Source organism: Pteronotus mesoamericanus, unplaced genomic scaffold, assembly GCF_021234165.1.
Source record: "Pteronotus mesoamericanus isolate MK-2021 breed Mesoamerican mustached bat unplaced genomic scaffold, CSHL_Meso_final contig_173, whole genome shotgun sequence".
In the NCBI taxonomy this organism is placed as follows: domain Eukaryota; kingdom Metazoa; phylum Chordata; class Mammalia; order Chiroptera; family Mormoopidae; genus Pteronotus; species Pteronotus mesoamericanus.
In genome coordinates, this window is record NW_026555072.1 from 5,054,441 (window position 1) to 5,079,838 (window position 25,398).

General features: G+C 38.3%; 1 non-coding gene and 1 pseudogene across 1 annotated transcript; one reads left to right on the top strand and one right to left on the bottom strand.

The window, feature by feature from the left end:
- Positions 1-4,066: 4,066 nt before the first annotated feature.
- On the bottom strand, positions 4,067-4,257 carry LOC129065290 (U2 spliceosomal RNA). The gene has a single exon (XR_008528562.1). It is a non-coding gene; the product is annotated as a U2 spliceosomal RNA (small nuclear RNA).
- A 4,018-nt stretch (positions 4,258-8,275) lies between these two features.
- LOC129065049 (citrate synthase-lysine N-methyltransferase CSKMT, mitochondrial-like) overlaps positions 8,276-25,398 on the top strand; it is a 136,469-nt pseudogene continuing 119,346 nt past the window's right edge.

Below are 25,398 nucleotides of genomic sequence, written 5' to 3' on the forward strand. Positions count from 1 at the left end.
AAGTGTCCATGATATAGATGCAGTTATCTAGAAAGAGTGTAGAAGGAGGTTCCTTCAGACTAGTTTTGATGATTTGGAAGCAGAATAGTCCTGGAAGATTGTTGTACACAAAGGAACAATTTGTCAGAAGTTATGAAATTGGCTTTCTGGTAACATAATACACAATGTAATGTCTCTAAATTGATTGAAATAAACTTATTCATATGATAACATCAATAAACATGATATAAAAGTTACATAAGGAAAAACATAGCTGGACTGAAAAGCAAGATAAATAACTGGACAGAAACTGACCAGATAAAAAGATGATGGGGACATAAAACCTCAGGTTTGTGAGACTCTGGATCTGGAAGCTGATGTTGGTTCTTCAGGGTAACAGGAGCTGAACAGAACTCATGCAAGAAGGAAGACTATTATCAGGGTCTCTGCTTAAAGCCTTAGGTTGGGATGGCAACTCTTCACCTAGTAAAGAGGCTGTGGTGGGAAAATGCTATTGCCAATAATTTGTAAAGGCTATGGATTTCAGCAATCTATAGATCTAGGAAGGAGGGAGAACACAAATACAATCTTTGCACCTGGAACTGAATCGAGTCATCCATTGGATGCCATCTGGCAAGACCTCACAGATGCCATCATAGAGCATGATTTTATACTCATCTCCCTGGTTGTTGCCACAGAGGACGGGAAAAAGACAGAGGAAGATGGAGACCTACCTACCCACCATTCAAAAACTCCTACAAACCAGAATGCCAAAAACATGTACAGAAATCGAAGGCCAAGAAAGGTAGACTACAAGTCAATAATCAGATAATAAATTTATTGCAGGCAACAATAACTTATGGAAAAGTCAGTCAAAGACCTTAAAATAACTATATTAGGATATTGAAAAAAAGAATAATTTTTATTTATGAGTGCCTGAAACTATAAATAAAGATAAGCAGAAAAGGAACAAGCATAGGCAGATATGAAAAAGAATCAATGATGCATTTTTAAATAAAAAATCATAGAAATTTTAAAGACAGATGGGATAAATTCAAGACAAGGCACAGTAAAGGGATGATTTTGTTGAAAGGTAGTCTTGATGAACTCCCCTGAAAGAGAGCATGAAGAAAAAGAAAGATTAAAAACAAATATAGAACAATAGTTAAGAGACATGGAGGACAAAAACATGAATTCTAAAGTAAGAGACTTGGGGAAATGGAAGAGAAGCACTGTTTTTCAAGATGTAAAATTTATAATTTTCCAAAATTGAAGATATGGGTCCTTAGATCAAAGTGCTGAATAGCAAACAGGATAGAAGAATCTACAGTTAGATACATTGAAGTGAAATTGCAAAGAATCAATGAGTAAAAAAATCTAAAAAGTCACTGCAGAGATTAAACAATTACTTTCAAAAGTATAACAATGACTCTAATAGCAGATTCCTCATAATACTAGTAGACAGTTGACCAATATATTCAAAGTATTGAGGTGAAATAATGCAATCTAGACATTTATTTTCTGTTAAGATATCATTTTAAAAATGGTGACACTGAAACTAATATAATATTGTATGTCAACTGTAATTGAAAAATAAATTAAAAAAATAGTAATAAAATAAGGTCCTTCTCATACATACATGCTAGAAGAATTTGTTATCTATGGATTTTCACTATAAGAATTATCACAGGGCATACTTCAGCCAGAACAATAGTGACCCCAGAGGGAAGGCATGAAGTGTAATAAATAGCAGTGAGAACAGAGATTGATTAAATATGTCACTAAATTTAATTACTTGTTGATTATTACCTTTAAAAACAATTTATTGTATTAAAAAAGTAAAAATGAAACTCTATACTTCCAGTCAAAATTGCAGCATAGTTAAACACGGCTCGCCTCCTTGTACAACCACATCAAAGTTTCAGCTAAACTATAGAACAACCATCACTCAGAACTGTCAGAAATCGTGTTGAATGGAAGTCTGACAACTACAGAATTAAAGAAACCACATCCATCCAGACTGGTAGGAGGAGCAGAGATGTGGAACTGGCCCACACAAGCTGTTAACAGTGACTTTTCCATATGAATGGCTAATGTTAGCTCATGCTTCACAACTTCCTAACTCCTTTCAGTCAATCAATAGCTGGTCTCAGTGAGCTCCCAGCCTCTGTACCTCTTGCCAGGCCTGGGAATAGCAGCAGCCAGCCTAGATTGACAGATTGACTTCTGGAAATCTCCAAACCCAGCAGAAGTAGCAGCCATCTCAGATTGCTTTATAGCTCAAGCAGGCTGGCCCTAGGTAGGGCCTGATCTTGGCCTGCACCAAGAGCCTGCGGAAACCCCAGAGCCTGCATACCCAGTGGATAGTTACAGACCACATTGGAACACCACCACCCAACCCTTGAACAGCTGATCCTCCATGGAGAGTGGAAGTTGGTGATCAGGGGTCATAGGCAGTCCTCACTGCTGACTGGCCTGTGTAAATCCCTCCCATTGATGTGTCAGCAGCAACCAAGGCTCAACTACAAGAAGAAGGTGTACTCAGCCCACACAAAGGACATACCTTGAGTACCCAGCTTGGGTGATAGGGGAGGCTGTGTCACTAGACCTTATAGGACATCTTACATTAGGCCATGCTACCAAGACAGGGAGTGAAAGCAGCTCTATCAAATACATAGAAACAAACACAGGGAGGCTGCCAAAATGAGGAGGTAAAGAAAAGTGGCCTAAATGAAAGAACACATCCAAACTCCAGATAAAGAACTAAACAAAATAGAGATAAGCAATCTATCAGATGCAGAGTTCAAAACACTAATTATAGGATGCTCAGGGAACTTAGTGAGGACCTCAACAGCATAAAAAAGATCCAGTTAGAAATGAAGGATACACTAGGTGAAATAAAGAATAATCTACAGGGAAACAACAGTAGAGAGGATGAAGCCAAGAATCAAATCAATGATTTGGCACATAAGGAAGCAAAAAACAACCAATCACAAGAAGAAAAAAGAATTAAAAAAAATGATGTTAGTGTAAGCAGCCTCTGGGACAACTTCAAGAGTTCCAACATAAGCATCATAGGGGCCCAGAAGAAGAGAAAGAGCTAGATATTGGAAATCTATTTGAAAACATAATGAAAGAAAACTCCCCTAATTTGGGGAAGGAAATAGACATACAAGTCCAGGAAGCACAGAGAGTCCCAAACAAGATGGATGCAAAGAGACCGACTCCAAGACGCATCATACTTAAATGCCAGAGATTAAAGAAAAAGAGAATCTTAAAAGCACCAAGAGAAAATAAGTTAGTTACTTACAGGGAAGTTCCCATAAGACTGTCAGCTAATTTCTCAAAAGAGACTTTGCAGGCTAGAAGTGGTTGGCAAGAAATATTTAAAGTCATGAACAGCAGGGACCTAAAGCCAAGATTGCTCTACCTAGCAAAGCTATCATTTAGAATTGAAGGGTAGATAAAGAGCTTCCCAGACAAGAAAAAAAACTAAAGGAGTTCCTGATCACCAAACATTATTATGTGAAATGTTAAAAGGACTTATTTAAGAAAAAGATAAAAACTATGAACAATAAAATGGCAAAAATTACAAATCTATCAACAACTGAATCTAAAAAAACAAACTAAGCGAACAAGAACAGAGATAAAATCATAGACTCAGAGAGCATTTTGATAGTTGCCAGATGGGTGAGGCGATGAAGGGATTAAGAAGTACAAATAGGTAGTAACACAATAGCCATAGGGATGTAAAATACAGTATAAGAAATGGAGTAGACAAAGATCTTATATGCATGATCCATGGACATAAACAATGGTGGGGGGATTGCCTGAGGAAGTGGGGCTGCTGGATGAAGGGGGATAAAGAGGGAAAAACTGGGACAACTGTCATAGCATAATCAATAAAATAAACTCTAGATATTATTGTGGAGGGAGGGGCTATTCAAAAAAGAGTTTGAGTATTCAAATCTCTATGTTCTGAGTCTACCTCATGTGCTGTCCTATATGGTAGTTGCTAATTTTATTTAATTTATTTTATTTATTTTTTTATTTTTTTATTTTTTATTTTTTTTATTTTCCCCCGAGAGGGGGGTGCACCGTTCCCGGAAGTACTGCAATACCGGGTCGATGCGCGGAGTGGACGGAGCAAGCTCCTATTCCATCTCCCAGCTCCAAAAATCCATTTAATATAATATCCTCGGATAGAGGACGTATCAGATATTAAACTGATAAGAACAGATACTACACTTGATCTTAGCCAAAAGGCCGAGAAGCGATAATTTTATTTAATTTAAATTTATTAAAAGTACATAAAGTAAATATTCAGTTTCTAAGTTGCACTAGCCATATTTCAAGTGTTCAATATACCCACACATAGCTAACAGCAACTGAACAGCACAGATACGGAAAGTTTCTCTCATTGCACAATGTTCTATTGGACAGCACTGCTTTAATCTTATTACAATAATCACCATTTTATACGACTTCTTCTAGAGGCACTAAATTTATTTTGCCATTCATCAAAACTTGGTTCCTTAACTTGAGCACTGTTGATATTTGGGGCTGGGTAACTATTTATTATGGGAGGCTGTCCTGTGCATTGCAGAATGGTTAACAGCATCTATCCAGTAGCACCCGCTTCGCCAACTTGTGACAACCAATATCTTCAGACATTGGCAAATGTCACCTGTGTGTGAGTGTGCGTGTGTGTGTTGAATTCTCTTACTTTGTGCCCTGACTAATGTGGCTCAGTTTGTTGGGCATCGTCCCTCAAGGTGAAAGGTCACTGGTTTGAATCCCATTTTGGGGCACATACCTGGGTTGTGGGCCTGGTCCTGGTAGGGCAACAAGTTGATGTTTCTCTCACACATCAATGTTTCTTTCCTTCACTTTCTCCCTCCTGTCTCCTCCCTCCCTCCTTCCTTCCTTCCTTCCTTCCTTCCTTCCTTCCTTCCTTCCTTCCTTCCTTCCTTCCTCTTTCTCTTTTTTCTTTTCCTTTTCCTTTTTCCTTTCCCTCTTTTTCTTTCTCTTTCTTTCTTTTCTTTTCTTTCTTTCTTTCTTTCTTTCTTTCTTTCTTTCTTTCTTTCTTTCTTTCTTTCTTTCTCTCTCTCTCTCTCTCTCTTTCTCTCTGTCGATTGTATTTATTTAGAGAGAGTGGAAGGGAGAAAGAGAGGGAGAGAAGCATCAATGTGTGGTTGCCTCTTGAGCGCCCCCTACTGGGGACATGGTCCACAATCCAGGCATTTGCCCTGACTGGGAATCAAACTGGTGACCCTTTGGTTCACAGGTTAGCACTCAATCCACTGAGTCACACCAGCCAGGACCCTTCCCCTCTTTCTAATAACAAATAAATAAACCTTTTTAAAAATAAATAAATTGTCCTTGCTTGTATTAGTCTTAAATTTAAACAGACAATATTTCCTAGACTAATGCTTACTTCTATTTCAATCCTAATTTGTGTACATGGAAACGTGTCTAAATGAGGTCATAATTATGTACCAAATATTAGTGAATTAAAAAAAAATTCTTGTTTGTAATAGTTGCCACATCTGTGGTTTAGGTGAAATTTTCTTAAGTGGTTTTGAGAAAAGGAAAAACTCATAATAATATTTACAGTTTTCTAGTACTAGATACTACCCTGACTTCTAATGTGATAGATTAATTTTGCCTGTTTTTGAACTTTATATCAAGGGTCGGCCTACTTTTTCTTAAAGAGTCAGGTATTAAATATCTCAGGCTTGCAGGCTAGATGGTCTCAGTCACAATTACTCAACTCTGAGGTTGTAGCACTGAAGCAGCCTATGACACTACACAAACAAATGAGTGTGATGAGTTCCAATAAAACTATAATTATACTTGGCTGGTATGGCTCAGTGGATTGAGTGCCAACCTGCGAATCAAAGGGTCTCCAGTTCGATTCCCAGTCAGGGCTCACACCTGGGTTGCTGCTCTTGTCCCTGGTAGGGGGTGTGCAAGAGGCAATCACGTGTTAATGTTTCTCTTTCTCCTTCCTTTCCCCTCTCTCTAAAAATAAAAAAAAATCTTTAAAAAAACAAAACAATAAAAACAAAATATAATTACAAAAACAGGGGCCAGCTCATGGGCTGTAGTTTGATGACCCCTACTTTATATAAATGGAATCATATTTTTGTGATCTGGCTTCTTTTGTTCAACATTATGTTTGTGAAATTCCATTACCCTATTATTCAAAGCTGTAGTTCACCATTCTTATTGCTCTATAGTATTCCATTGTAGAATTAATTAAATTGATTTATTTATCTCTCCTACCATTAGTGAACATTTGGGTTATTTCCAATTAAAGGTTTTTATAACAAGTACTGCTGTGAACATATGTGTGGGTATTATACCTAGGTGTGGAGTCATTGTTCGGTTTTTGTTTTTTTGTTTTTGTTTTAGTAAATGTTGCCAAATGTTATATGAAGTAATTATAATAATTCATACTGCCTCCAGCAGTGCATGGGATATCTAGATGATCCATATCCTTGCTAGCACTTAGTATTATCTGTCTTTTTTATTTTTCCTATTTCTTTCCTTTTGGAGCATGAGTAGAAGTATTACATTATGGGTTTGGTTTTTTTTTTTGCATTTGCCTTAGATTATTTGTAATATTCAAATGAGAATGTCACATGCCAATGCCTATAAACACTGAGAACATACTGAAAAAGAAACTCACTGTTTCAATATTGCTCTATAATATTTTAATACTTCTCCAGTCTTCTAGAACACACTGAAGCTTAAAAGTTATTCAGCAACAAAGACAATTTCATAGACAATCTTAATCAAAACATTTTTCTGTTTGAAATCATCACTATGTTCTTGATTTAATTTAATCCTATGGTAATTATTCTGCATTTCACTAAACTAATTATTATCTGTCAAACCTGCTATATCTAATGAATCTCCCCATGACTTTAATCACTCAGACTCAAAAGATCAGAGTTGTATTTGACTTTTCTCTGTTTTTATCACACTGGCTCTGGCAGTGCAGGGACTCTGTCATCCATCTCTGCTTTGAATTTTACTGAAGCTCTCATCACCTCAGACCAAACCAATCCCAAGAGCGAGGGTGTCAGGACAAGTCGTTTCCCTGTGAATGTCAGCCACCAGCAGAGATCTGTATTCACTAATACCTCTGTATGTCCCCTAGTATGAATAGGCCTCCTGCTGTATATGTACCTCTAAAATTTTGCAAGAGTTAATTTTATGTGTCAACTTGACTGGGCTTAAGAGATGCCCAGAGAGCTGGTAAAACATTATTTCTGGGTGTGTCTTTGAAGTGTTTTTGGAGGAGGTTAGCATTTGAATCAGTAGATTTAAAATGTAAAGAAATCACTCTCATGAAAGAGGGTGGGCGTTATCCAGTCAGCTGAGGACCTGAATTGACCAAAAAGGCCCAGGAAGAATGAATTTGCTCTCTCTGCTTGAACTGTGACATATGATACATCCATCTTTTCCTGCCTTCAGTCATCAACCCTCTGGTTCTTGGGCCACCGTACTAGGACTGGGACTTTCACCATCAGCTCTCCTGGTTCTCAGATCTTCGGGTTTGGAGTGGAATTATACTACCAGCTCTCCCGAGCCTGCAGCTTGCAGATGGCAGACTGTGGAGCTTCTCAGCTTCATAATTCTGCGAGGCAATCCCTCATAATAAAACTTTTCCTATAAATCTTCATATAGCCTATTGGTTCTGTTTCTCTGGAGAACTCTGACTAATATACACTTACTTATATACTGTATGGTCTGGGACTCATGATCAATCTTCAAAACTTCCTATATCTTTAACCTGTTTAAACCTGCACTTTCCTTTCCTGCTCTAACTGCAGGACACTTTTCCCCCTGCATCCCTTTAGTGAAAGAGGATGAGCAATTTCTTTCCCCACCCCTCATACCACTGGGCTTACAGGCGGGATTGATGTCCTCCTTACCCTTCTGTGCTGCTTATAGAGCACTTCTGACTCATTCTCTCCCTTCACAATTCCAGTTCCTTTGCAACCTGAGCCATTAAACTCTGTTGCATTAGAATCACTCTTTCTCATGCATTGAAAACACAAGCCCCTGGCTCATGGTCCTGTGCTGTACTTGTAAGGATAAAAACCTAACTCTGGGCATGGAGGTGCAGTCTGACTGTGGTCTATATAGTAATTCTAGATAGTGGGCAGTGGTGCGCTGAGCGGAGCTGGGGGTGGGAGCTCCTGAAGAATGCTAACTCCCTCATCTACTATGTTCTGGGGAGCTGTGGTTGACTGCGGGTGAGGAGGACAAACAGCGTTTCAAGATGGATGTGCATATTACTCCAAGAACTCATGCCTCAGAGCATGCAGTGAACAAGCAGCTTGCAGATCAGGAGCAGGTGGCAGCTGCCCTGGAGAACACCCGCCTGCTGGAGATTGTAAACCAAAGCCTGTTAGTCCACTCCTGAGCCTGGCTTTTTGCCCCAGCCTCACCCAGAGCTCATGGCCTTGTTTCCTTGAAACACTGACAATGAGAAACTAACATTTTGCATTTTGTAATAAACCCTTAATTTCTATTTTAAGAAAAGCCCAACTTTGGGTAAACATAACTCTCTGCGTACCTTATGCCTGCCCTATAGCTGAGCATGGTTGGGAAAAAATACACAATTGTAAGAAGTGGTCTCACTTTAACTATATCTTGTTTTGGGGATATCTTTTAATTTTCTTTAAAACGTCTTTTAATAATAGAAATTCTTCAAGGAACATGTATAAAGGACCCATGGACAAAGCCAAAGTGGGAAAGGTTTGAGGGAGGGAGGCAGGGGAGGGGAGCAGGGGAAAGTGGTGGCGGGAAAGTGGAGACAAATGTATTTGAACAATAAAAAAAGAAAAAATAATAGAAATTATTAATGTTATTGTAGATCAATTTATAAATATTTTCTTTTATTTTTGGTGTTTTGGGTAACTGGTTTGGAACTACTTCCCTACTCCATACTCATGACTGACCTGAGGACTGGAGTCATGAAGAGACCCATGTTTTTCTGCACATCTATTTAAGGGCACAGTGAAGGACAATGGTTACAGAATTCATAGTAAGATTTATTTAATGTTATAATTTTTTGAGCATCTTCTATACATGAAGAATTGAAAGGCTTTTTGTTCTTTTTTTAACTTTATATTATAAAAATTTCAACCATACACAAAAATACTACTTAATTGGGTTCCAGGACCCAGTTCCATCATGTTGTGGGTAAGGGAGGAAAGAGGGAAGGGGAGTAGCGAGGGGGTCCTCACACCAATGAACGATTCTCAGATACTACAAGAGTTTCTGAGAATTCAACTCAATTCCGGCACTACTTACCCAGAGACAGACTCAGATTTCACAGGTTAAGGGTTCAGTTTTACAAGAATCCCCACCCTCCCCACACACTTCAGATGCGAGTCACAAGCTCAGGCTCTCTGATCATCTGGCTGTAGATTAGAGGTTCCATCGACCCCTTCCAATTCAGAATGCCAGTCACAAGTCCAGGTTGTTACCTGTACTTCCTTGAGTTTGATTAATTTACTGGAATGGCTCACAGAATTCAGAGAAGCATATAGTAAAGGGATATAACTCAAGAACAGCCAGATGGAAGAGATGCATAAAGCAAGATGTGGGGAAAGGGCATAAAACTTCTATGCCCTCTGCAGGCACACCATTCTCCCTAAATCTCCATGTGTTTACCAACCTGGAAACTCTGCGAAACCCCATCTTCTTGGGGTTTTATAGAGGTCTTGTTACATTATCATGAGTGATTGGTTCTTGGTCATTGATTCAACCTCCAGCCCCTCTCTCCTCCCCAGAGGTCGGGAGTGGGGATGGCACTGAAAGCCCCTCTAATCAAAGTTTATACCATTGGCAACCAACCCCCATTCTTAGCTGCTTTACAAATGTCACCTTATTAACATAACAAAAGACACCTCACACACTTATGAAATTCCAAGACTTCTGGGAATTGTGAACCAGGAATTGTGGGTGAAAATCAAATATATATGAAAAATATATTTTGGTCATCTGAATTACCAAATATGCATTTCTTATAAATCACAATATTGCAACTACCCATCATCCAGTTTCAACAATAACATTTTGCTATTCTTGTTGCATCTGTCCCATTCCCATTTCTTTTTTTCCTCTGGAATATTTTAAGGTATACCTAGATACCACATCATTTTAGCCATAAAAACTGGTAAAGCCCTTGCTGGTGTGGTTCAGCAGATTGAGCACTGGCATGTGAACCAAAGGGTCACTGATTTGATTCCCAGTTGGGACCCATGCCTGGGTTGTGGGCCAAGTCCCCTGTAGGTGGCGCTGGAGAAGCAACCACTCATTGATGTTTCTCTCCCTCTCCTTCTCCCTTCCCTTCTGTCTAAAAATAAATAAATAAATCTTAAAAAAAAAAAACTTTGGTATTTGTAATTTTTAAAAATACGCCATTGCAGTACCATTATCATACTTAATAAAACTAATTATAATTCCTTAATATCTCACCTATATTCAACTTCTTCCAAATGTCTCAAAAATTTTATATTTGGTTTGTTTGAATCAAAATCCAAACTCAGTCTACACATTTCAATTCATTGATTTAGCTATTAAGTCTCTTTCCGGGTCATTGCTTTAAGATTTTTCTTATGTTTTACATTTGTCTGATTCCATCCTTAGGATGTCATTTAGTGTGTTTCTCTCGCCTTACTGCCCCACCACATTTTCACATATTCCTATGGAAGCTTGATTAAATTCAGATCTAGTTATTTTGTCAAGGATACTACACTGGTAGTGCTGTGTACTTCCCATTGTAGCACATCAGGAGACTTCATTTTGTGTAATGTTAAATGAATCAGAGGATTTAGGTATTGTTAGTTTAATTCAACCTTTTACTTAATGACTTTAGCAGACATTGCTAATCATTGTCTAGATCCATGATTTTATTTAGGGTTGTAAAATAATAACATTCTAATTCTAGCATTACTTTTGCACTTATTGCATAGAATTATTTTATAAAGAAGAGTGTTCTGTCCTGACTATCATGGCTCAGTTGGTTGAGCATTGTCCCACAAAGTGAAAGGTCAGTGGTTTGATTCCCAGTCAGGGCACAAGCTTGGGTTGCAGGCCAGGTCCCTGGTTGGAGTGTGTGCGAGAGGCAACCGATTGATGTTTTTCTTGCACATCAATGCAATGTTTCTCTCTCTCTCTTTCTCCCTCCCTTCCCCTCTCTCTAAAAATAAATAAATAAAATCTTAAAAAGAAGAATGTTCTTCTAGTAACCATTACTTTGTGTTATGGAGTGCATGTTTGAGCACCCCCTTCTCAAATCTAAAAGTTGAAATCCTAATCCCCAATGTGATGGCTCTTGGAGATGAGAACTTTGGAGATAATTAGGCCATGAGGTTGGAGCCCTTGTGAATGGGACCAGTACACATATAAGAAGAGACATGTAAGGACACAGCAAGAAGACTTAAGTCTGCAAACCAAGAAGCAAGCCCTCTCTAGACAATGGATATGCAAGCACCTTGATTTTGGATTTCCTAGCCTCCAGAAGTGTGAAAAATAAATGTTTGCTGTTTGGGCCACCCAGCATATGGTAAAAAGTTATGGTAACAAGTTACTTAAGGTAGTGAACTGACTAACCTGAGCTAAGACACCATGAAATATAGTTTGTACAAAAAAAGCAAGATATATTCTTTATTTGCTCCTTCTTGTATTAGCTTTCTATTGCTACAAAGCAAATCACTACAAATAGACCAGCTAAAAACACCATTAATTTATTATTTCATAGTTCCAGAGATCAAAAGTCTAGTCAGGCTCTGCTTAGGGTCACACAAGGCAAAAGTCAATGTGTTGGCTGGGCTGGAATCTTATTTAAAGTTCTGGAGAAGAATCTGCTTCTTAGTTCATTTGGGTTCTGGTAGAATCCAGCTTTTTTGCTATTATAATTTTGAGGTCCCTGTTTCTTTGCTAGTTGTCAACTGGGGCCACTCTCTGCTCCAGAGGCTACTTGCTTTCCTTCTCGCATGGCTCCTTCTTTCTCATGCCTGAGTTCTTGTGACTAGTGTTTTTCCAATAGAATGAACATAACTGGTGATTTCACATCACTTCATTTTTTCTTAGAAAATGGATCAAACACTTTCTTCTTGGCTCTATTTCGCTGCCTTTCGTATGGTGCTTGTACTTGCTAATGGCCATGATGCTGCTTTGAGACCCAGAAGCTGAATTTTATTTTCTTAACCTCTGTTACTAGCAAATAAAATCAAGCTGAATTTGAGATATAGTAGGCATTCACGTGAATGAATGAGTGGATCAATGAGTGAGTGAGTGAATGAATGCAAGGGCAGAAAAACATTAATATTTCTGACCCATCCCAGAATGAGGCAAAAATGATAAAATTATTACTTTGGACTTCAAGTTAAAAGTATCTTGTAGTTTAAGGCTAGTAAACTGTGGACATTTAATATTGATTGTCTATTGAAACCACATGTGAAACAGACAACTAGGCTTCTAAAATTTGACACTGTTTTATAGGTCTACTTGCAGTGGTTTTAAAATAATATGACTTATATTCGGTATGAATGCATTATTGTTAATATTTTATTAAAGAGTTATTGTTTTCCCTTTGACTATGTCTCATTATAAGTGTTGCTACATTATTAAATATAAATGTATTACATCCAAAGACCAATTTCTCCACCCTTGTGGTATGTATTTCTGATTCTATAATAGAAGTCAATGGGTAAATCAGTTTTATTTAATCCAAATTTACAGCACATTTTGGAATGTATGCATTCTTCCATTTGAGAGCTACTTGCTTAATCATGTAATATATTTTATGTTCTGCAGCAAAATAAAGCAAGCAAATGTAGCCAACTTCATCATTAATACAATGGAGCATCAGCATGGTGACTGCAGACATCACAGGACATATCACATGGGGATTATCAGCCATTGGCACAATAAAAAATTGTACTCTTTCCAAATTTTCACATCCTATAAACGTGCTGTTACGTACACACCTTTTTGGTAAATATTTGAAGTCAGATATATTGGCTTAACAGTGTTAAAAAGTTACATTTATGTTTCAACTCTCCCACAAAAACACTATCCAAAGACTATAAAGGAGTTTTTGTCTATTTTAGTAACTAGTTTATGAATTTGTAAGCAATCATAATTTTAAAAGTTAAACATGCCTTGGGCAGATGAGGATGGCACATGCAGAGCCAGCCCTTGCAATTGTGCTTAACTGAAACTTAATTGTAGAGGGAAGCTTTCAGTAGATAAGAGTGTTTAAGGAAAAACTTACCCTAAATGTTGGATTCTCCTTGGCCTTATATCACATTTGAAATCATTTCCTAAGGGAGGCATTTTAGAGGAGAATTTAAAATATAATTTATTGTTGACATGAAGAGCATGACAAAGCAGAGTCATGTGGTAGGTACTTGGGCATCAATCTTGAGGGAAGACCAGATTCCCGAAGATTTCTGTGCAATCCCCAGACCCTGCTCTTCCACTGTACCCTTAGCTCCAGACCCTGTTTCTGGTATCTACATGGCTACCTGCTGGGAATTAACTCCTGTATGATATTCAGAAAATAGCAAATTTTAACAATTTGAGAATAACTTATATTATGGGAGAAGCTTTGCAAATTTTTAAAAATGTACTATAATTTTTGCCAGGGCAACTTATTTTATCCTTAGCTTGAATGTTTTATGTACTGATGTTCCCTTTCTATCTCTAAACCCATTATGCATGTGGGGTTTCTGACTCTAGCCAGAAGAACCCCATAGTCTGAAAAAAACAAAACCACTAACCTGAAAATATATATGCAGCCCTATGTCATTGTAGCAATATTACTAATAGCCAAGATGTTGAAGCAACCTAGGTGTCCATCTATAGATGAATAGATTGATATGTATATACAATGGAATATTACTCAACAATAAAAAATAATGAAACCTTGCTATTCGTAACAACATGGATGAACCTAGAGAGTATTATGCTAAGTGAAGTTAGTCAGACAGAGAATGACAATAAGTCAGACAGAGAAAAATGAAACAAAATAGAAACAGACCCATAGATATAAAGAACAAGCTGATGGTTGCCAAAGGGGTACAGTGTGGGGATATAGGAATAAAAAATAAATAGAATAAATTTATCAATGATTCCAAGGTGGCTTAATTTGTAAACACCTATACCAATAAATTCCCAATCAGGAAAAACAAACAAAAATCCAAAGTTAAGCTTGTTGGTCTCTCTTGCAATAGAATTAATCAATCTGAAAAGGGCTTCTCTAAATGGGATTTAGTTAACAGATGAGGTTTAGTATCTAAAGTTCTAGTCAATCCTGGGTTATTTGAACAAATAGCACTTAAATATTTATTCAAGAAATTATATTTAAAATAGATCAATCAAGTAATTTGAGTCTCAGTGACTCTTGTGATATCTGGGAAGCTGAATAATGTATAGTTTCATTCATGTTCTTTTTCAACAAACTGAAATTCATTCAAGTTAGTTCCTTTCTGGGTAGAGGTTACTTATCTTCAAAACCTAGAAGAGACTGAAAAAGAATTCTCAGAGAGCCTCATGAGGTCTTAAAAATCTAATGATGAAGTTGACATCAAGAAGGAAGAAATTTTAGCTTCAGCGAAACTTCTTATAGTTGGATTAGAACAACACCCTCTTCCAGTTGGTGAGGGTGTGAAACAACTGGAACTCTCTTATATTGTTGATAGGAGTGGGAAATTGTGCACCCACTTTAGAAAAAGATTGGGCAGTTCCTGAAAAAGTTAAATATACATTTTTCCCATGACCTAGCAATTGTACTCCTAGGTATATGTGAAATCTAAAAAAATTCCAGGTACTCAAGGAAAAGAAATGAAAGCAAGTATTCATACAAAGACTTTTACTGGAGTATTCTTAGCACATGTATTCATAGTAAACAAAAATTGGAAACAGCCTACATGTCCATCAACAGAATGGCTAAATAAACTGTGGTATATGCATACAATGGAATATATCTACTACCGATATACTTAAGTCATAGATGAATTTTAGGTTGTCAATGTAGGAAATGTCCATGCCTGTAAGAATTTTTATGAGTGTATTTGAGCCAAACTGACAATGGCTGGGAAGCAAACCTCAACTTACTGAGAAAATGCTCAGGAAAATCGCAGTTTTGCACCTTATTTTATAAATTACAATAAAAAGAGGAGGTGTAAGGGGGTTACATGAAATCCATTGGTGAGAGATTAGGGAGGCAGGGGAAAGCAAAGTGGGGTGTAGAGCATCTCTGGGATTGGATAAATAGTGAAATGATAGACATACTTCTTTTACATAGATGGACACCAGATAGTTAACAGTCAATAATTAACATGATAACAATAACAATGAGGGGATTTGTGATCTCTGGCTCTGGTGCCTGAAGGGTTCATAAAAAAGGGAAATTACCTTAACATTCCAAAGGTATGTTATGATAGACGCAAAAAACCACAGACAGGCTCAATTAAGGTAAAGTTTGACTTTTGTCAGGGAAGATTCTAACCTAGAACATGAGTACCTGCCATAAACTGCTTTCAGTTAAAAAGTTTTAACTTCAGACTGTCCTGTGTGGTTACTTTAGGTCTCTGAGTTTGTAAGGCTACCACATAGGCTACCCCTGAGCTTTTTAGGTTTGTTACAGAACATTGCCAATGCTGTTCTGGAACAGCTGTGGGGTCTGATTGCCTGTCACCAAGAAGTGTGACTACCAATGCAAGAGTCTGGTGAAAATGGAAAGGGGTTGCTTATTTAAAGTTTATACAGATTTAGTAAAATGGCATATTTCTACTGTTGAGTCCCATTCCCTTTAAAACACCTAAAAACACATAGTCTACCTCCCTTTGCCAAACCAGGCCGATTTCAGAATATGCCACTCAGAGGCACTGTTGTAACGGGGCACAGCTAGGGCACCCCCAAATGATATTTGTAACAGGGTCCAGAAAATGGGGTGTCCAAGGAAAATATATTCTCCCCACCCCAGGGTGGGCTGCCATGGGGGATGGGAGCTTTGAGCAGGGCCATTGAGAGTCAAGTTTGCATGTCAATAACAGGATAGCTTCATCCCTCATATGCAAAAAGCGTTATTTTGCATATCACCAAAGCTAATCAGGAAGGTTTCAAAGACTTAATACAGAATGTAACTGGGAGAAGAAGGGGGAGAAACAGGGGTCTGCGGGAGAGACAGTGGGACACAGAATCTGGGGAACAGTGTGAAGACCCCGTGGGAAGGAAGAGGGGAGAAAGGACTCTTGCTAGTGCGCCATGAGAAGGTGCCACAATGGTTATGGGTTAAGAACTGGAGATCGCAGCGGCGCAGTGGATGGTGCTGAGAACCGCAAGAGGCCTGCCTAGCTGAGTCCCGGACTTCTATTCTTTTTCTTCTGAAGGACGGTACCACTGAATGGGCTGACTGGCCTAACTGGACAAAGCGAGGGAAGGCAGGACTGTGTGTGTTGGTGGGTGTTTTAAAGGGATTTTGAGATTTAAGAGAGACATTTAGCCATTAATCAAACCTGTATAAGTTTTGAATAAATAGTTCCTTTCCTTTTCACTAAACTCTGCCATTCAGAGCCATAATTCCAAGGGCGGCAGGCAAAGGACCTACAACCGAGGGATCCCGGGGCAGGGGGTGTCATTTTTCCGGTAATATCATCTGGGCACCCCAACCCTCCACAGGTCCATTTGTTCGGTAACACTGTCTTTCAGAAAAACAGAAGTCTGAGGTTTGGCATTCCCTGTCACAGTTCAGCTTAAATCCAGGCATTTCCCAAGAATCTCTGCTTGGTCAGGCAGTTCCCCACACAGCTCTATCAGCTCTGCCGCTGTCTTCTCCAGGCAGGTTTCCCAGTGGGCCTCCTCTTTCGTACTCCAGCTCTTACTCGAAACTGCGTGGCACCTCCTATTTCAAACTGTGTTGCATCTCCTTACACAGCAGACCTCATGGTGGACTGGGACCCCTTCTCTACACCCTTTCAAACCACGTGACTGCTTCCTCCTTCCCTTTCAGCCTTCCCTTATTTTAAATGCTCAGTGTGGAACTCCCTATGTGACTTTATATCTGGCCCCTCCTATGATGTGCTACTTTAGCCAGTTCCTCCGTATCTTTCACTTTCTTTTGGCTGCCATCTTTAGTCAGGGCAAGAGTTCTCAGTGACGCAGGATCATCCGGCTCCTGCCTCTTTCACAGGCTCTGTATAAGCTCCCCTGGCTAAGTAATGAGTCCATGAACACTCCCAAAGTCATGTAAGCCTTTGCCCAGGGTGGCCAGCACAGTTTCTAACTTGCCATTGTTATGTAAAGTATCTTAAAAGCCCCTTCCCCCAACCCAGGTTTGTGGGGATTTTCACCCCCATTACAAGTTTAGTATGTGGTCCCTTTTTGTCCACAAGGTTATTAAACTTTTACAACAAATGAAAAGAAGCCTTAAGGAAAGATTACATATGGTACAATTCCATTTATATGTTCCTGGGTCTGTTTATTCATTCTCTGTGCAGACATCATTCCAGGCCATTCCACCAAAGAGAATCTGGCCTTGGGTTTGGGCAGGAGAGAGGACCCAGTGATGATAATAACCACCATGACTGAATGCTTAAGGGCCTGGCACTACCCTGAAATTTGAGTATTATTCCTATTTTATGGATGAGAAAATGGGTCCTTAGACAGAATTACATAGAAAATAAGCTCTCTAAGCTGTGTCTGTTTCTACCTCAAGACTGTCATCTTTCTAGAGCAGCACTTAGAATTTCACCCTGAGGGTGCTTTTGTCAAGAAAAGTGTGTTGGTAATGCAGGAAGAGAAATCAGTGCAGGTCATCTCCCTACAGGCTGGGAGAGGGCAGGAAGAGGAGAAGGGAGAATATTGAAGAACATAAACTATAAATTGTTTTGTAGTTCTTCTTTCAAGGGTAGAGACTACCTTCGCAACCCTGCTTCACCATACAGTATTGAGCAATTGCTCATTTGTTCCTCACAAAAGCCCTGATTTGGATAAGGCAATTGACCTGAAGTAAATTATATGTAAATCCTGTAACAGGATTTTGAACTGGTCTACAGAGTCCAAGGTGAACTTCCTGGTAAAGTTATTTACTATGTTGGACAAAGATTTATTTTATAGATTTTTTTTGTTCTTAAGTAGCTTCAGAGGGTAGTAAAGTCACATGTATTCTAGTCTCTCTTAGGGACATTTGGGAATAAGAGCAGAGGTGTATTGAGGTGGTGGAGAAGGTGAGATTATAGTTACTCTATTTTTCTGCCAGCACAAGCACATTTCCATTGTGGACCTTAAAAATAAAACAAGCACCCTGACCAGTGTGGCTCAGTGGGCTGAGCATCATCCCACAAACCAAAAGGTCTCCAGTTTGATTCCTGCTCAGGGCACATGCCTGGGTTTTATGCTCGGTCCACAGTTGGGCATGTGCCAGAGGCAACCAATCAATATTTCTCTCCCCTTCTCTCTCCCTCCTTTTCCCTCTCTCTAAGAATAAATAAATAAAATCTTTTAAAAACAAAAATAAAAATAAAATAAAACAGCCAGTTATTTTACCAGTAAAATGGGTTCATTTGGGAATAACAATTGGGAACCAAGCTATGGCAAAATCATAGGCAAGTCCCAAGAGACAGAGGGAAGGTCAACTTTTGTTAAGGGTTAGGAGGAAATTGGAGAGGAGGATTTTGAACAAAAGTTCACTGAAGAAGGATAACGGTTCAAGATTGTGGTGATCTCTCATTGGCTGCAAAGAATAGTGTCTTGTTGCTGAGGCAGGTAGGGATTATTTTTTTAAAGTAGAATATAAAATTGCCATGTGAAAAATGTCTTCCCTTGTCAAAATAATTCTCATCTTGCCTCTTTCTGCTTGCTGGTTATGCAGGTGGCAACAAGTGGTACTCTATCTAGTGAGAGCTCTGCCTTCAGGGCTTCCTGACTCTATTTAAAATGAGATTTCCTTTATTTGTTTTCACAATGTGATGGTTTATACTAGTGATTCTAAGACCAGTGCTTCAAATTCCTTGACAATCCTACTGTCTAACAAGATGAAAAACTTCCGAAGCCATATAGATGAATCTTTGACTTAAGAACTCATTTGGTGGAGGTATGTCAGAGGCCTTTTGAAAAGCTGATGAAAACCTTAGAGGCTTTCTCCATAGAAATTACCAACATGTACTGGGCTGGTCAAAAAATTCATTTGTTTTTTCCCTTATGATGGCTCTACTAGGTCTTAGTTGTCTGTAACTTCATTCAAAACAATTTTGTGTGGTTGTATTGTGACAGCTGTCATATCAGTGTGCATTTAAGAAAAACTTACTAAAACTGGTAAATTTTTATGTAACCATTGTAATATTGACAATGGGAGAAAATATGCAACATTTTTTGCACATTAGGCTTTATTATTTCAAGAAGGGTAAAAATGCAACTGGAACACACACACACACACAAAAGATTTGTGCAGTGTAGGGAGAAGGTGCTGTGACTGATTGAATGTGTCAAAAGTGGTTTGTGAAGTTTCGTGTTGGAGATTTCTCGCTGAATGATGCTTCATGGTGAGGTAGACTAGTTGAAGTTGATAGCAGTCAAATCAAGACATTAATTGAGAACAATCAATATTATACCACGTGGGAGATAGCAAACATACTGAAAATATCCAAATCAATAAAGTTATTGGTGAAAATAGAAAAAGTATCCTTCATTTTATGGATAAAACTAAACTGACTTTTTGGTCAACCCAATGAAATTCTTCAAGTAATGGAAAAATGTGGACATGCCTACTGAAACCCACCTAGGGGTCTGTGTTAAGAACTTTTGCATTTGTGGATGGTAGCCTGGAAAGTTTTGGAGTACCTTGGGGTGGGGGTGGGGCTCTGGCTGAATGGTCCTAAGATTGCAGGGAGTGTAGATACACTGATATAAAGAACATTGGATTGGGAGCAGAAATCTCAGCTTCGCCACTTTATTAGATGTGGCCTCAGACAAATCGTTTCTGAGCCTTAATTTTCTCGTTTAGAAATCAAGGGCAATAATGTCTGCCCTGATCCACCTTGTTGAGAAGCTGCCCTGATCCACCTTGTTGAGAAGCTGCCCTGATCCACCTTGTTGAGAAGCTGCCCTGATCCACCTTGTTGAGAAGCTGCCCTGATCCACCTTGTTGAGAAGAATATCAATGTGAGACAGTTTAGTTCTCTGTAAATTTTCAATCATTTGACAAACATTGTTGTGCCAGACCCTGGCTTAAGTGCTGGGTTTGCAGTGATGAATCAGTCATTAAGAATTCCCTGTCCTTGTGGGTGAGGTAAAGAGTCACTGGTAATAAATGAAACAAAATGAATAAATGCATGGAACAAAGCATATAATTACAAAGTGTTCATTACCTTCATAGTTCTTATTGCTGAGTGTAACAACGGGAAAGAACATGGTGGAGAGACAGAAAACTACATAGAAAGAATAATTATGCAAATTCCTTGTAAGAGGAGCCATTTAAGTCACTAAGTCAAGAAGAAACACACCAAGACACATCATAATTACATTATCCAAGATTAAAGATAAGAAGAGAATCTTAAAAGCAGCAAGAGAAATGGAGATAGTTACCTGCAAAGGAGTTCCTATAAGAATGTCAGCTGATTTCTCAAAAGAAACCTTGCAGGCAAGAAGGGGATGAAGATAGAAGTTTTCAAAGTCATGAAAGACAAGGACCTACATCCAAGATGACTATCCAGCAAAGCTATCCTTAGAATGGAACGGCAGATAAAGTGCTTCCCAGATAAGGTCGAGTTAAAGGATTTCATCATCACCAAGCTCTTATTATATGAAATGTTCAAGGGACTTATCTAAGAAAAAGATCAAAACTATGAATAGTAAAATGACAACAAACTCGCAACTATCAACCACTGAACCTAAAAAAATAAAAAACAAAAAGAAACTAAGCAATCAACTAGAACAGCAACAGAATCACAGAAGTGGAGATCATATGGAGGGTTATGAGTAGGGACGGGGAATGGGGAGAATGGGGGAAAAGGTACAGGGAATAAGAAGCATAATAAATGGTAGGCACAAGATAGGCAGGGGGAGGTTAAGAATAGTATAGGAAATGGAGAAGCCAAAGAACTTATATGGACAACCCATGGACATGAACTAAGGGGGATGGTAATGCTTGACTTGGGGTGAGTGCAGGATGGAGGGGGGATAAAGGAGAGAAAAAATGTAACAACTGTAATAGCATAATCAATAAAATATACTTAGAAAACATAATAATGGAAATGGAGAGGAATAGGCACATTGGACATAAATTTCTTAAAATATGTCTAAATTTTTTTTGGATAGATACTAGTACATTGGTATGATTTAAAATTTAAAAGGTACAAAAAAAGAAATAAAGTAAGTTTCCCTTCTATGCAGCCACCTAATTCTTTCCAGAAGCAACACATTGTATCAGTTTCTTATATGTTCTTTCAGAAATTTGTTTATATACAAGCAAATACATTTCCACAAACAGTAGCATATTATATATAGTGTACTGTACCTTACTTTTTTTTATTACCAATATATCTTGGAGATCATTGCATATTAGTATTTACACCAACATTTCATTTTGATGACTGCAGAGTGTCCTATTGTATGCTTGTACAGTTATTTACTTATCCTCTTCCCCAGTGATGGACATTTAGGTTGTTTCCAAACCTTTGTTGTCATAAACAATGCTGCATATGCCATCTCATGCATTTATGAGTATATCTGTAGGATAAATTCCTAGATGTGGTTTCTGGGTGCATTTGTAATTTTGACAGGCACTGTCATTTACTCCTCCGAGATGTCCTACCAATTACAGCCCCAACCAGGAATGTTTGTGAGAGCTTTGTCCTCCACATCTTTGTCAGTTATTGGATTATCAAAATTTTCAAGCTTGTGAGTTTCATGAGTCTCTCAGTGTAGTTTAATGATTTATTTTTCTTATTATGAGCATTTAAGAACTTTTGTATTTCCTTCTCTGTGAACTGCCTGCTGATAGCCTCCACCAATTTATCTTTTAGGCTGGTGGTATTTTATTTCTGACTTATAGAAGCCATTTTATGTCATTTGACTTGCAATCCTTTTTTTTTTTACAGTTTATTATTTGTCTTTTGACTTTGTTTATGATATATTTGACATACAGAAATATTTAATTTTTTTCATTGATAACAATAATTTATTTTATGTCTCTGGATTTTGGGTCAATTTATGCCATTCTGCATTTATAAAGGAGTGCTTATAAACTTCTGGTATTTTTATGAATTTTTTACATTTAAATTTTGAATCTATTTATAATAGGTAAGAGGTATGAAGCCACACATGCTTATTAGTAGCTGTGATATAATTTATTGAATAAGCTAGCATTTCCATGCTGCTTCAACACATCACTTTTATCATATACTAAATTTCTATAGGTAATTATCTCCTTTCTGAACCTTCTGTTCTGTTCAAGTGACCTGCCTATTCATGCATCATATCACATGGTCTTAATTGTTATAGCATTGTAATACATTTTCATATTTTGTAGTTTATATTTCTCTACTGTCTCTTGAGAATAATCATTGCCTACTCTTAATTATTTTTTGCCTGCATGAACTCCAGAAAGTTTGTCTATTTCCAGAAGGAGTCCTGTTAACATGTTTTAATTGGGCTCACATTAAAGTTATAGGTTCATCCTGGCTGCATGGCTTAGTTGGTGGGAGCATTGTCCTGTGCATCAAGAGGTTATGAGTTTGATTCCCGGTCAGGGCACATAGATAGGTTACAGGTTCGATCCCCAGACAGGGAGCATACCAGAGACAACCAATCGATATTTCTTTCCCACATCAATGTTTCTCTTTCTCTATGTCTCTCCTTCTTCTCTCTCTAAGATTAATAAACTTTTCCTGAGTGAGAATTAAAGAAAAAATTTATAGATTAATTTAGGGAAAATGAACCATTTCTATGACGCTGGCTCCTTCCTATTCAAAAGTATGTTAGCCCTTTCCATTTCCAAAAAAATTTTTTTGTCCGTTGGGAAAATTTAAAGGTTTTCTTCCTATAGATCATGCAAATATTTTAAGTATATTCTCAGTTATTTTATCTTTTTAGTGGCTTTTTAAAATTGGGGGATCTTGAGGAGAATCAAGATGGTGGAGGAGTGAGTGGAAGTCACACTGACCTCCTCCTCCCAGGACCAACCTGGAATTAAAACTAAATTGTGGAGAAATCATCTGGAAAAACAACTGAACAATAGAGAGAGAGGACCCTTATAACCTCAGAGACAGAAGAATAAGTGCAATCTAACTGGTAAGGAGTGCAGTAGAGACTCAAGAAGGTGGGCGGGGTGCCCATGGGTGGCAGCACCAGAAGGATATTGAAAGGACCAGTTGGATCCCCTTGAGAAGAATGGGGTCTAAACCAAAAGCAGGGATCTCCAGCCTACAGCACAAGGGCCCAAAAAGTACACAGATAACAGCCAGCTGTGTAAAGCAGAAAGGTTGCTCTCTGCCAGAAACAGGCAGCTGGAGACAAAAGAGGTGTTTAAAGGATCAATGAATAAATTTTTATTTGCAGCCACTTACCCTGGTCTCTGGCAAAGATGGGGGCAGAGTGGGATGGAGACGCCTGAGGAGAGACTGGGGATGGAGGCTTTGGGGAGAGAACTGAGAGTAGCCGGCTTGATCTTGGTGCTGACTCATCCCACTTGTGGCAGCATGGTGAGAGAACCCAATAACCCTGCCGCCAGGAGGGACTCTGCCCCACCCTGAGCTGTCTAAGGCAGCCTGCTGAGAGGAGAGTGAATAGATTAACAGCTGAAGGAGACAGCCACATACAGCAGATTCCTGGAAGTCTGGAACAGAATGCCGAAGGTCAGACAGAGACAACATCTGGCATCATCAGAGGCAGATCCAGAAAGTAAAAAACAGCAGTCTCCAACCATAGAAGTTCACACCACAAAGTCAGGAAATCAAGACAGATCAATTTAAGAAGCAGAAGCAAAAAAGAAGATAAAAAAATAATGGGAAGACAAAAGAAATACACCCCACTCGATGGGAAAGGAGGAATCCCCAGAAAGAGAACTAAATGAAATAGAGGCAAGTAAACTATCAAATATTGAGTTCCAAACAATGGTTCTAAGGAAGCTCAATGAGCTCAGTGAGCTCAGAGAGAATTACCAAAAACTACAGGGAAACTACGAGGAACATACTGCGAACTCTATCAGTATGAAAAGACATAGAAACTATCCATAAGAGACAAGAGGAAATGAAGAATACAATTTCTGAATTGAAGAACACAGTAGAAGAAATCAAATGCAGGCTAGATGAAGCTGAGGACCAGATCAGTGAGCTGGAGGATAATGTAGAAAAAAGCTCCTAGAAAGAGCAAGAAAATGAAAAAAGACGAAAAGAATGAAGAGGCATTGAGGGAAATGCAGGACAACCTGAAACATAATAATATCTGTGTAATAGGAATACCAGAAGGAGAAGTAGAGGAGTAAGGGCTAGAGAACCTATTTGAAAAAGTCATGATAGAAAACTGCCCTAATTGGAAGAGCAATAAATTCACACAAGTCCAGGAAGCACAGAGGTCCCATTCAAGAGGAACCCAATGAGGCCCACTCCAAGACACATCATCATTAAAATGGCAAATGTCAAAGACAAACAGAATCCTAAAGGTAGCAAGGCAGAAAAAGATAGTAACATATTAGGAAGCCCTGATTTGGCTAGCATCTGACTTCTCAACAGAAACACTACAAGCCAGAAGGGAGTGGCAAGAAATATTCTAAGTCATGAAAAGCAAAGGACTGCAATCAAGAGTGCTCTACCTAGCGAGGCTTTCAATTAAAATGGAAGGTGAAATAAGGGATTTCCCTGACAAGGAAGGCTAAAAGACTACACCTCCACCAAACCAGCACTGCAAAATATGCCAAAGGGACTGCTTTAAGATGGAGAAAAAGAGTCTAGGAATACCCAGTTCCTTTCATAGTTGCCAGTACTTGATGTTACCAATATTTTTAATACGTATTAATCTGATTGTGACAATGATGTGTTATTTTAATTGTTTGTTTATTTTTTGTTGAAATTAAATCTGTTTTTGTATATTTATTGCCTATTTCTATTATTTTTAAAAAGCTTTAAGTGACTGGTATTCTTTATCCATTTATTGATTAAAAGTTTGTCGAAATTTTTCCCTAAAAAAAAACAATGCAGCTATTAACCCTGTTTTAGATGTGTTGCAAATACTTTCCCATTCTATTACTTGTCCTTTAACTTTTTAAAATATGTATATTACTATACAGTCTTAAATGTTTGATATAGTCGTATGTCAATATTTTCCTTTATAGCTTTGGGTCTGAATATTTTACTTTAGGGTAAGAAAAATGTTAGTTTGTATTATCTC